We start from the raw sequence: 13,128 nt of genomic DNA, 5'->3' as shown, positions 1-13,128 counted from the left end.
ACTCCTCCCAGGCTTTGGCATCTATTGGTTCTAGTTCAGTGATTAGGAGCATAAGCCTGGGAACCAGAGACATTGTTCCCCTGATCTTTGCTCCTCTCACGAGGTAACCATGGAAGAATGTTGCTCATTTTTCTGAGTCTCTTAGTCTCAGTTTCTTCTTCTGTATATTGGGATAATAAAATCTCCTTTGGAGCATTGATGTGAGGATGAAATGTAAAGATGTATAGAAACTATTATGTGCAGTGCCTGGCACAGATTTAATGTTCAATAAATGGTAGTGATTATTAGTCATTTTAGGCAAACCAGCATTGTTCCTAAGAAGAAAGAACTGTTCAAAGCAAACAATGAAATCAGAGTGGATTTCCTGTTCTCTCCCTTTTAAGCTTTTCATCAAAGGCAACACAATGCAGCAGAGTCTCTGAGAACAAGCCCAAGACTGAAGCCTCCTTCTCTGATTAATGCAGTGCTTTGAGCATGAGCAAATAATCTGAAGAAGGTTAAATTCATGCATGGCTTAACTCGAACCAAAGTGGTCAAGGATCTTCACAGGCTCTGTGCAGCTGAAGAATTCTAGGGAATTGGTTAAACTCAGAATGTAGCCAAAAGCACATTTGGAGACAAAGTATCATCAAGAAATAAAGTTTTGGCATTGTGGCAACATCATCCTTATAAATTTATCTGAAAATTCAGTTTACTTATTTAGGGATTATTCCTTCATCCATTTAACAAGTTCCCTTTCAACCTCTGGGAAAGCATCAGCCTAGCAACAGAATAAGTTGCTCACCTTTTCCCCTCTGTATACATATGAACATAGGAGTCCAGAGATAAAGATGGGGAGGGGAGTAGTTCTATTCTCTTTAGACAAGCAATACTATGGTATACTCCTGTATCACTTTACAGAGCAAGTGCATGCACATATATATAGATATTTCCTCACTCTATTCTGATGCAGCAGAAAAAGAAAATGAGGTACAGAGGGTTACATATTTGTTCAAAAGCACACATCATACTAAATGGCAAAGTCCCTATTAGAAGACTGACCATAAACTCAGGTTCAGCTAATTTTTGCATCATACCACAGTGCCTGAGCAGTGACGTTCACTAACTTTTATGTAGTGCTTTATGGATTAGAAGTCCTTCTGCATACATAATTCTACTTAACTGTCACAGAATTTGAAAGCAGAGAAAGTTTGTCCTCACTTAAAGGATGAAAAATTAATCTCCGATAGTAAGGTAATCCAGGACTTCAACTTTAGACTTCAAAATGTCATTTGTTCATTGATCTATCCATCAATTCAACACATACTTACTGAGCATCTCTTATACACTAGGAACTTCTCTGGGCAATGAGAATAGAGTGGAGAATATGACTTCCTGTCTCCATGGAGATCAGATTCTAGTGGAGGAGTTGAACAACAAACAAATGAACCAATAAAAATAAAAGATAACGTCAGATAAAGATAAGTAGTATCAAGAAAATAAAAGAAGAAAGAGTCATACGGATAGGGACGGGTCTATTTCAGATAGAGTGAAGACAAAGAACCTTTCAAGGTGAGACATTATTAGAATAGACACCTGAATGAAGCGAACAGCAAGCCAGAAGAACAAGGTAAGTGGTTCCAGGAAAGGGAATGTCAAGGTTAAACACACTCCAGCTTAGTGTGCTGGAGAAACCACAAGGTGACCAGACAAGAGATGGCTTAGGCTGAATGCAAGGAGATAAGTATGGAGTGACAGGCAAAGCATTGGAATAGGTAGGGCTTTGTCATAGTGTATCATGACTTTTTCAAAGATCTCACTGGGTCGGGAAAAACAACACAAGCATTATGGTCATAAGCCCTTGCAAATTTCCTTTCACTACCAATTCATTTCTCTTCCTGTCTTTGGAATAATTCTTCCAAGCCATTCTCATTCTTACCAGTTCCTCCCATATCACTGGGGGTCAGCTGAGCAATAGTTTCAATATCATGACTACTTTAATGAGATGTGTAGCCATCTCAAAAGCAAGAGGTCATGTGTATTATATTTTGACTCGGTAGCTACAAGTCATGAGCAAATAGTTTTCAAGAGCAGAGTATGGGGACCTGAGTTCTGGTAATCCTGAAGTTCTTCTAAGCTAAATGAACCACTTGAAGCAAAGTAGAATCTATGAAAATAAAGTCATTTATCAATGCCTGAGGAAAAGTACTGCAATTACACTATAAATTTATATAGATTCATTGGAAATCCAGGTTTTCATGAGAAATTACTAGGGACATAAACGTGATTATTGTGCCAATGTGTAGTATTCGGACAGGTATCAGAGGATCAGGTTTATAAAATAGGATCATCAATTTATTCAGTAAATTTTTAATTAACCTTTTACATATTTCTTGTAAGTCTCGTGTTCTCTCCAGTATGTGTATAGCAAAATGTTGCAGTAGCAAAGGCTCTATCAATTAGCTCTGATAGGAGCAGGTCTACTAATAAAGAGTGAATTGGGCAATGCCAAATAAGCCTCTCAGTGTGTTTGTAATATCATCAGTGACTTTCTGATCTCACTTTCTTAAGAAGCCAGCTATCATTCTAGCTGCATAAGGAACAATCCAATAGGCAATATTCTGTGATAGAACGTTAAGTAGTTTTTTAAAAAGGGCAGCTGCTGGAATGAAGGAGGAAAATATTTCTCCAAGCCAATTAGCATGGATAAATGAGATAAAGATTCGTATTTTAGTAGGTTTATGGCTTCTTATTCTTATTTTAAAGTGTGCTCTAAATACAGGAAGTATGGGTCCATTTAAAGCTTCAGGATGATCTTATAGCCTTTTATATTTGTAAAAGATTTATTCAGAAGGACCTCATATCTGTACAGCCAAAAGTACCTCTAAAGCCTACAATTTACCCTGTGAAGAGTGGTGGGCAAGAACCGACAACTCTAAGTGATGCCTTCAGGGTTTGTGAGTGTGTTTCTGGAAGGTGACCACCAGCCCTCTGATGTCTTGGCCAGGGCTTCTCTCACCTTCCTTCAGCCTTTCTGACTGCTGGCTCATCCCAGCGCTATACCTTCCTAACTCGGCACCCATAGGCTTACTCAGGACCACTCAGGATTTCTGTTCCCCCAGGGGTTTCTCTTCATCGTCTCCATGCACGGATCTGTGATTGCATGTGAAATGCATGAGGTTCACATTGGGTTGGTTTCCTTTCTCTCCTCTTCTCTACTCTTAGTACACTCTGTCATCAAAATGACTAGCTATGTGACTTAAGTACACCATCCTGGCAGTAGTTAGATACACTTTTTAAAATAGCAAAAACTTTCTTACTTAGGAAATGTGACTTCAAATTTGTGTTTAAACAAAGAAACATATCTATCTTAAGGACCTCTGGGGTCAGTCGCAAATAATTAAATTTGTGAAAGTCAAAGAGCTACTACTTTGGGTTTTCAGAGTCCTTTCACACACAAACCACATTTGATTTCGAAGGATCCCTGCCAGGAAGGGACAAGAGGCATTCTCCTCCATTTTAAAAGCAAGATAACTAATCTCAGAGACATTTCCCACCCAACCAAAATGGCAGGTGCTTCCTCCTGATTTAAATCCTGCTTCCCTCCTGCTGTATCAACTTCAATTAAGCTTTTTGGTGACCACTTATAAAGGAGACAAGTAATAGGATAGGAAAAAGAATTCCCTGATCATAATAGTAATAATAGCAAAGATTTATTGAGCACTTAGTACATACTGTGTTGTTTCCACATGCTTTACATTGAACCTCACTTTTGGTGTGTCATCATCAAGGTCCTTAAGTAACATGAGAGGTTGTGACAGTCACTTAACAAACATATCAAATATAAGAAATTTTATGTGATTGTACTGCTGAATTTAATTATATTTAAAGGATTAAAAATACAATGTAAAAGAACATTGGATAACCCCTAAATTTTTCTCTACATGTAAGTAGAAGTTGTTTTAATAGCTCTAACTATGGCTCTTGTTGAGTGGTCAATTCACCAACTATCAAGATTTACTATTTATTATTATTAGAACCCCATTAAACATTTTCCATAAGTTTTATGGATATAAACCATACAATTTGACCCAGATGTTTGTTATTTTAGTCCCACTTATTGATGGCAAACAAAAGATTCAGTTAAGCCAGAGAACCACCTCAAGGTTGGCTTCCTCTTATTTCCTGCATTGAATTTCTTCTCCATGTTTAGCTATCCAAATTAAATGAGGTCTGAACAGCTGTGATAGGACACAAAGGAGAAAAATACAAGTGATGTAAAAGTGAAGAAAGATTGAGAGGAATAGCTATTCATGATAGAAAAGAGAAGCAGGGGGGCAGGGGTGCAAGGGGAAATAACATATTGGGTAAACACTGGTACCTGGAGAATGAAAAGAAGCTTCCCCTTTCTTCCTGGGCACAGAGTTGGACCATGTTTCCCAGGCTTCCTTGAAGTAAGATGTGGTCATGTAACTGAGGTCATTTCAGTGGAATGTGAGCAGAAGTGATATGTGCTACCATGTTTCTTCTTCCTCCTGAAGACTAATGGAGAAGATAATGGCAAGCTTGGAAGCCATGTGTTGAAAATGGAGCAACAGTCTTAAGTTATTTTCCTGAATATTCTGCATGGAGCAGAGATACTGTTGACTTAAAGCTGCTGTCCAGGCCTGTTTCATGAAAAAATGGCAAACTTCTATTTTGTTACCTTATTGATTCTTGGGGGTGTAATGGTCCCAGGAGCCTAGTCTACTCTAATGTATAGGGTTTATGTTATTAGTCCAGAGAAAATCAACATAAAAAGCATAGGATGAAGGTATGGTGAAAGTAAAATATGGAAATATAATTCACAATAAAGCACAGAAAAATAGTAGATGCTTTTAAATCTTTGAGACATGCTTGAAGGAAAAGAAAACTAATGCTGACAAATCTGAATTCAAATATATAATGCAATGATGACACTTATATTGTAGATCTACTCTTTGACTAAGTAGACAGAAGTCAAATGGTTATGTTAATATCTTGGAAATTTCCAGGGACTGCAAAAAATGTGATAGCAACACTTGGAAGGGAAATGTAAGAACAACACATTTTGTGAATTCTAGAAATTGATTCATCTTCAGTTGCCAAACATCTTCATTTCTAGTCTATCAGGGAGGACTCTACTTTGTACCACTACTTCCTTCTGAGGCAATAGATTGCCTTCTTTTCTAAGATAGGAAATTCTTCTAAATTCTCTCTGGTGATCTTTATATTCCTTCTATGTCTTGTTTAGGGCTTGAGATTGGAGACTGGCATGCTTTATATATGGCTATTCAAGAATCATTTTTGACTCTCTTAGAGTCCTTCCAAATTTATATTTAATCATATATATATATATATATATATATATATATATATATGTTTGATTGTTACTAATTCTTTGTTTTACAGACATGGCTTCACTACTTAACCCATATAAATGACTCATGCTGAATTGGCAACTAGAAAATTCAATCCTAGTCATTCATACAAACATATACCCCATCCTTAAGAAAAGGGTCACTCTAGTATTATCCAGATTTCTGTGGCATATTTCACATCACTTCACTCAATATGATATCTTATATGTGTTTAAAAGCTGATGAAAATAAGGAAGACACATGGTTTCTTCAACGGTAGGATCAAAACAAGTAAAGTGTTAAAAAGCCAAAAATGTTGCCTCTCTCCTGGGAATTATCATATTATCAGTCAGAGAAAACACATTTGGACATTTCTAAACATAGAATAAAAACATCCCCCAACTCACTGGAGGGAAGAGAAATCCCAGCATGGTGATACAGGTACCAAAACATAAGACTGAAGCCATGGAAGCAGTTGATAGGAAATATACACAATTGAAATTAAGTTCTGCCACTCAGACAGGGTAAGTCATCCACCTTTAATAACAGAACAGATTCCCACTGGGTGTATCCTCCCTTGTTAAAAAATGGTGAAAGCTAATCATTTCTGCCCTCTGTGAACACACATGAGATAAAGCATTAGAAAAACACACATGCACGGAGAAAAAGAATCAGATTCCATAAAACTCACACACCCATCTGCATCAACTTCAGAGCAAGTTACTACCTTGTTCCCCAGTCTTTTTAAGGGACCAAGTAAGATCAGGAGAAGAGTGGTGGTATTGACTTTTCCACACAGGACATCAGTGAAGCTGCTGAATTAAAATCAGACAGAAAAAGTCAGTGTGAAAACAGGGAGTTGTAGTAAAGAATTTTAAAATAATGCCACTGGTACAAATGAAAGTAACTGAACGAAAATAACAATGTGATACATTACTGAATATAGTAGTAATGGTGAGTGATATCAAAGATGCAACACCATTGGCCTTTACTTCTACCTATTTCAGTAACTAGTGTTGATTAAGCACAAACAAATTCCAAAATGGGATATAGGAGGAATGGTTTCACATATCCATATTAGCTCTAGCTTTACCAAGACCTTCAAAATATTCACCATCCAGCTTAATAAAGGGATCTTAGATAGCAGATCTAACATGCTCGTGATTAAGGTTAAATAATCTGAAATTCAGTCAAGGAAACTGACTTGTCCAAGGTCACCACTATAAGTTCCAAAAAACTGACTGACTGAAAATTCACCCCTAGTTCAGTGTTCCTTCCTCCATATCTCGTCTGCATCTCCAGCGCCCCCCTCAATAGAAGATCAAAGGATTTAAGAATATTTGCAGTTTTCTTTTCATTGAGGATATTGTCATTTTTTAAAAAAGATTTTTATTTATTCATTTGAGACAGAGAGATACAGAGAGAGAGAAAGCATGAGCAGGGGGAGAGGCAGAAGAAGAGGGAGAAGCCGGCTCTTTGCTGAGCCAGGAGTTGGACACGGGGCTTGATCCCAGGACCCTGGGATCATGACCCGAGCCGAAGGCAGATGCTTAACCATCTGTGCCACCCAGGCGCCCTGAGAATATTGTCAATTTTAATAAGAATAAAATAGTAATGGCTACGGTGAGATTTTGAGAATCTATCATAAAATCTGAGAGTCCTATAACAACTCTAACTTGTTATGTTATCTTATGATAACCCTATTTTGCAGATACAAAACTGTAGCTCAGAAAATTAAATTACTTGTGCAATGTCACATGGTAGAGCTAGGATTCAGATACAAGTTTATCTTAATCCAAAGTCCATATTCTTTTGACTATACATCATTACCTCTTTTAATCTCTTGATATTTTGTGAGGCATGTCAAGAAATTCAAATCAGAGCTGATACTTGGAAAGCTTGGCTGATCACTGCAGAATCTACTGTTTAGCCATTCAAACATTGTCAAATACTGATTCTTCTGATCAAGCTTATTAGAGATCCTGCTTCTATAATAGCCTCCCAACAAGAACCATTAGCAGCTTCATATACAAGGAAATGACCAATTAATTTTATTTCAAAAATGATGGTAAAACAGTAGTCACTGAGAGAAACGCTGGTGAAAATTTTATGATCTGGTAAAAGTCTCTGCAGGCCAGGGATTGTACTATCCTAACTGACATCGATTATGTCAGACTTGCAGATGGTGTTAAAAAAAATATAACCCTGGGCGCCTGGGTGGCTCAGTTGGTTAAGCGACTGCCTTTGGCTCAGGTCATGATCCTGGAGTCTGCTTCTCCCTCTGACCCTCTTCCCTCTCGTGCTCTCTCTCATTCTCTCTCTCTCAAATAAATAAATAAAATCTTAAAAAAATATATAACCGTTTGTCTATATGAGATCAAAACACCAAGACTGAATTTAACCCAGATGCCTGGCACTGTGTAGACACAACCTATGTCATATCTTCCATTTTCTGTTGGATGCAGCAGAGGGAGGGTGTGACTAGACACAGTTGTTAAAGGAATAATATTTTCAGGCAAGCTTACATTAATGTCTTACGTGTTTTGTTTTGTTTTTTTCTCCCTCCTCTGTTTAAATTCCTAAAATGCATCAGACCTCATGAGTTTCAGGCAGACATACTCTGTTAGGAGTTGAAGGAAGATATGCACATTTCTTTTCTGACATGTGGACAAGCAGACGCTCTATCACAGGGCTTTGACTGCTCACTGGCTTTCTTTGTCTTCATTCACACATAAGCCTTGCCAATTTCCCACTGAAAATGCCACTGCAGATCCTGAAAAATGTTTGGAAAGAGTCTCATGGCTTTCAATCTCCTCGACAGAAAGAGAAAACTTAGACAGTCTTACTTAAAAAAAAAAAAAAAAAAAATTGAAGGCAGTTTTCGTCAGCTGTACAAGCATCATAAAAGCACTTAGAGATAATGGGTTAAGTGTAACTGAATCAGAAGCACACCGATTTGGCAGTAATCTCATTCACAAAATGTTGGAGTGGTTATAGGTGATGCCAAGTTAAACAGGATGATGGACTCAACACAATACATGTTTGCAGCACTAATGGGACATCAGTTCAAGGCCACCCACTTCCAGGTGGCGGGAAGTGGGGGCAGCTGCCCCATCTCTGGAGAGTCACAGGGTCTTCCTGCTCACATGGTCAGATGTCTGAGACCATGAAAAAGAGAACGAGAGTTTGCTTGTCCTTGGTGTTTAATGATCCATGAGGAAAGGAACATTTACCCCTACACTAGGGAGCTGAGATATCTTTCTCATGGCCTCTAATTCATTCTTGGGGTAAGCCAAGGGATAGATGGGTAGTAGAAGTGTCTTGCACTTCTACTTCGTGGGGTAACTAATGGCCTTGGTCTTAAACAGCAGAATACTGAGAGGGATATTAAAGAGGCAGTCAGACATTTCAAAGCCATTTGACATGTATGGTGCCTTCATCCAGAACCCAGGTTTTTTTTTTTTTTTTGCCTCTTTCCAAATTCCTTTCTGGCTACTACTTTGTGTAGCGTGCTGCTTTATGCCAAAACCAGATATTACCCTGTGTGATGCGAAGACTTTCTGACTCATGGTGTCTTCACGCTGATGGTCCCCAGGCTTTAGGATGCTAAGGCAGACCCAGTAGTATAGGCAGTAAGTAACTGCCTCACAGAGGCAACATTGTTTGAACGTCCTCCAGTATTTAAGTTGAAAAGATCACATTTGTAGAAAGTAACTTTAAAAGTGTACTTTCAATTTCGAGTTAAAATGATTATAATTTTAAAAGAAAAATAAATATACTAGTTAATATTCTTTAGTTAATTCTTTTTTCTTTTTTTAAAGATTTTACTTATTTATCTGAGACAGAGAGAGAGCACAAGTAGAGGAGGGTCAGAGGAAGAGGGAGAAGCAGATTCCCTGCTAAGCAGGGAGCCCTACATGGGACTCGATCCCAGGACCCTGAGATCATGACCTGAGCCGAAGGCAGATGCTTAATGGACTGAGCCACCCAGGCGCCCCTCATTAGTTAATTCTAATTGGGTAACTAATACTAACAGTGACTATGATGTGCCAGACATGCTTCTAAGCACTTCAGATATATTAACTTATTTAATCTTCACAGAAACTCATACCATTTTAGAGTGAGGAAATTGAGACACAGAGAGGTTAGGTAACCTGTCCAAGGTCACCCAGTTGGAAAGTAGCAAAGGCATACTTCAATCCCAGGCAATCTGGCTCCAGAGTGTGTAGTACTGTCTGTCTCCAATATATTATTTAGCACTGAGCTAGACACAGATACCGGAGAACTAGGAAGTATGTGTAAGAAGCCAAAAGACTGGGAATTATATTCAAAGTTAGAACCATCTCCTTCAGATTAGTCACCTTTGGAAGAAATGCACTTAGAATCATAAAGTGTCACTCTTTAAAACATGTGTCATTACACCCCTGGTGTTGCCATCATAGCTGGTTTATAAATAAGTCAGCTGCCCATATTTTAGAGTCTTACTTTATTCCTCACTAAAAGTGTAATGCCCTTCTTAATCACTGCACAATTCATAAATTCAGGCTCCAAATGACTCTTGGCCATTTCCAAAACCCAAATCCATCTCCAAAAGTCAAAGATTTGTCATCTTAGGGAATATTACAAAGAATCTGCTGGGCCACCGATTCTTAGGGCAGGCCCCCAGATATTTTTGAGTGATGGGAATTTCCTTGCAATGCAAGTATACCATTGCACTGTGGCTGCTTGGGAGGTGAGGGCTCTCACTTGGATGTCTAAGTTCAGGTTTCTTTATGAAACAAATCATTTGTATAGCTTTAAAGCCAAATATCATCCACAGGTATGCCCTAGGGCTTTTATACCCTCACTGGGGAGGAAATTTTAAACACAAAGTAAAGTAATCAGGGAACAATAGATGGCAGATAAAAGTCAAGGGCCAACATATATGGCATAACAAAAAGCACTATGGGATTTCATGATGGTGAGAAAGAATGTACAAAGCAACCAGTAAGTCAGGAAGGCATCATGGAAGAGGTGGCTCTTGACCTGAGCCTTTGGTGAAGAGGAGAATTAGATATGATTTTTTTTCATTGATGTCAATTTATTATAATCTGTTGGCAGCACACAGATAAGATAGTAATAAAACCAGAACTATGCTTCCATAGCAGTGGGCAATGATATGTAGCTATGCTATGGGAAGTGTGTATGTTTAATCATCAACATCATCATCATGTTTTAGATGTTTGATCTTCTTGTGCCGCTCAATTTCTTTCTGCAGACGTTCAATTTCCTTTATATGATGGGTGATTTCCTCTTCATGGTGTTTCTTCAAGGTTGCCAGTTGTTCTTTAGTGCGTGCTCGGAAGTATCGTTCCTCTTCAGCTTGCTCTCTCTTCCCGAAGGCCCCACCTGCCTCCTGGAGCGAGCCCGCACCGAAGTCCGACCGTTCGGAGCTGAAGCCTCGGGCTTGTATGGCCCTAACGCCCCACACGCCCAGCCGCACCCGGGCGGCCAACGCGGTGACAGCCATTGTTGTTGTAGCAGGACTTCTCCAGTCACCCACGGTCAGAATTGGATGTGATTTTAATCACTGTGCTGAGAACTATGAACATGGTAGAAAGATGATAAATATTTGATGACTAACTCTTAATTCCTGACCCTCCCATGTTTGCTGAAACATTAAGAGACAGGATGGTTAACTTCCATACCCAACCAGTCTGAAAATTATGTTAAGTTTCTCTTCACTGAAATAAGCAAAATAGAATAAAAAGCCAAATAATCCCAAGAAAAAGCGAAAACAATATTCTTAGAAAGTGATTAGGGCAATGTTTTTGTACTTGCTATTTAGAACGTGAGCCATATAAAGGAGGGACAGGACTTACACATGTTCTTTACAATCTGTGTTGTGCTTGAAAATATTTGGTGGAGTTATAACTCTCAAAAGTGCTGTGGGATGTCAGAGACAACTCTTTAAATAGCCCAGACTCAAAGCAGAAATACGCAAGGATGAGAATGATTGCTTCCTTCCAGAGACAGACCTTAATTATTCAGGTTCTACAAGATACAAGTTAATTTACAGCAACAGTGGCATTATTCTGTTAATTATTGATTTCTAAGTTGACATCGATAGAGAAATTCAGAGGAATCTTTCCCAATCATCCAGTCATGCCCCGGTGGACTGAATACTGCCACCAAACTGCTCGTTCTAACGTGTAAATGTCCTTGGGGTTAAGGTGTTCAAACAGTCTGAGGGATTAATTGACTGAGTTTTGAGGATGTTTATGTCTCTCTTTATTTCTTCAGGTACGCCTTTTTATATATAAGCAGACTTGGTTATAAAATATAGCAGGATGATTAGATCACAGAGTATTTACCTCTGGCTCTTCTTCCTCCCAGTCTTCCCCGCTCTTTTCTTCCTCTCCCTTTCTTTCTTTTTTTCCCTCTTGCCCCCTCCCTCCTTCCCGCCCCTCCATTTTTATCAGGACACCTCCAAGGCATATATGATAAAAGATCATTAATTAGGATATGGGCTATAACTAATCCACTGGCACTAAAACAAGTTTCATCCTAATATAGTTCTACTGGTTGGACCAAGTTGAAAGCAGTCTCCAGATTCGTAAATAACCATTCAATATGATGAGTTGCCATGAGGTGACCACAAAAAAGGGTGGATGAAAGAACTGTTTAAAGAAACGCTGTCAGTATGGCATCTTTTGTACTCTGGCACACAAGAGCACATGCACCAGCTCAAAATAAAACGGCCAAGGATAAAACTCTCCGAAAGAAGGAGAATTTTGAGGAGTTAGACCATGGCCATAATTTTAACCTAAAAACTATTCATCAAGTTCTACTCTGTACAGAGCTAGTGATGAAGGGATAGGAAGACTGCAGAGATGACCTTCACGTTTCTTGTAATACAGCTGGATGAGTAATGTATGAAGTCATCCTTAATAGGAGACTAGTTAATAAACAACAATTGAATGTTAACTAGGCAGAACATAGGGCTAGGGTATACTTGGGGACACTTGTACGGGAGACAAAATGTGACCATAGATAAAAAAGATTTTGTTACCTTTTTGCCAGCAATATATTATTTTTCCCTTCTAATCCCATTGGAGGCACCAACAACTTCCCTCCAACTGTTCAACAGAAGATAATCCACGCGAGCATGTGCACACGGACACATGCGTATTCTGAGGGAGTCCCACGGGGACCCACATCACCTACAGATCCTGAACTACAGTCACTGTTGTCTTTAAAGTTATAGGTGCTGTCACTTAAAGACAGTCCTCCCAGAATTGAAAAAACTAGGCAGGAGTCACTCATTAAATGTCATCCTTGGGTAGGCACAGTAAAGGTGTCGGGAGGAAGAAGCAGCTTATGTCAACAAGTGTTTACTGGGCACCTCTTTTGCTTTAGGGTGCCTGACCAAAAACATTTTCAACAAAAGTGCACCCTGTTAGCCTTTGGGGGAAATAAAATCTTCCTGTAGGTTTGGAGATAAATTCTTGGATATTGTGGCTGTGTTCTTTCATCTCATCCTTTTTTGCCTTCCCACACCTCAGGCACTTTAAAAGCTACTAAAGTTTGGTCATTTTCCCTCTGTAGTTATTCCTGGGCAGTTTTACTGTCCCTGGCATAGAAATCAAGAGTGTGGGATTGACTGAGCAGCTCAACCTGCTTCATACCAATGTCCTTTAGTGTGGTTATTATATCATGCCTTCCTCTACTGAGGCTTGCCTGCAATTATTTCAAATTGCTGTCACTTTCCTGTCAACCCTTCTTGTACTTT

At 38.9% G+C, this 13,128-nt stretch overlaps 1 pseudogene; it reads right to left on the bottom strand.

Moving 5' to 3' along the window:
• Positions 1 to 10,545: 10,545 nt before the first annotated feature.
• Positions 10,546 to 10,888, bottom strand: LOC114223551 (ATPase inhibitor, mitochondrial pseudogene; annotated as a pseudogene).
• Positions 10,889 to 13,128: the final 2,240 nt, after the last annotated feature.

Source organism: Eumetopias jubatus, unplaced genomic scaffold (genome assembly GCF_037043125.1).
Source record: "Eumetopias jubatus isolate StellerSeaLion01/CBP00866 unplaced genomic scaffold, mEumJub1_p1.0 scaffold_4, whole genome shotgun sequence".
Taxonomy (NCBI): Eukaryota; Metazoa; Chordata; class Mammalia; order Carnivora; family Otariidae; genus Eumetopias; species Eumetopias jubatus.
The sequence above is the reverse complement of the archived record's forward strand: the minus strand, read 5'-3'. Positions and strand labels throughout refer to the sequence as shown.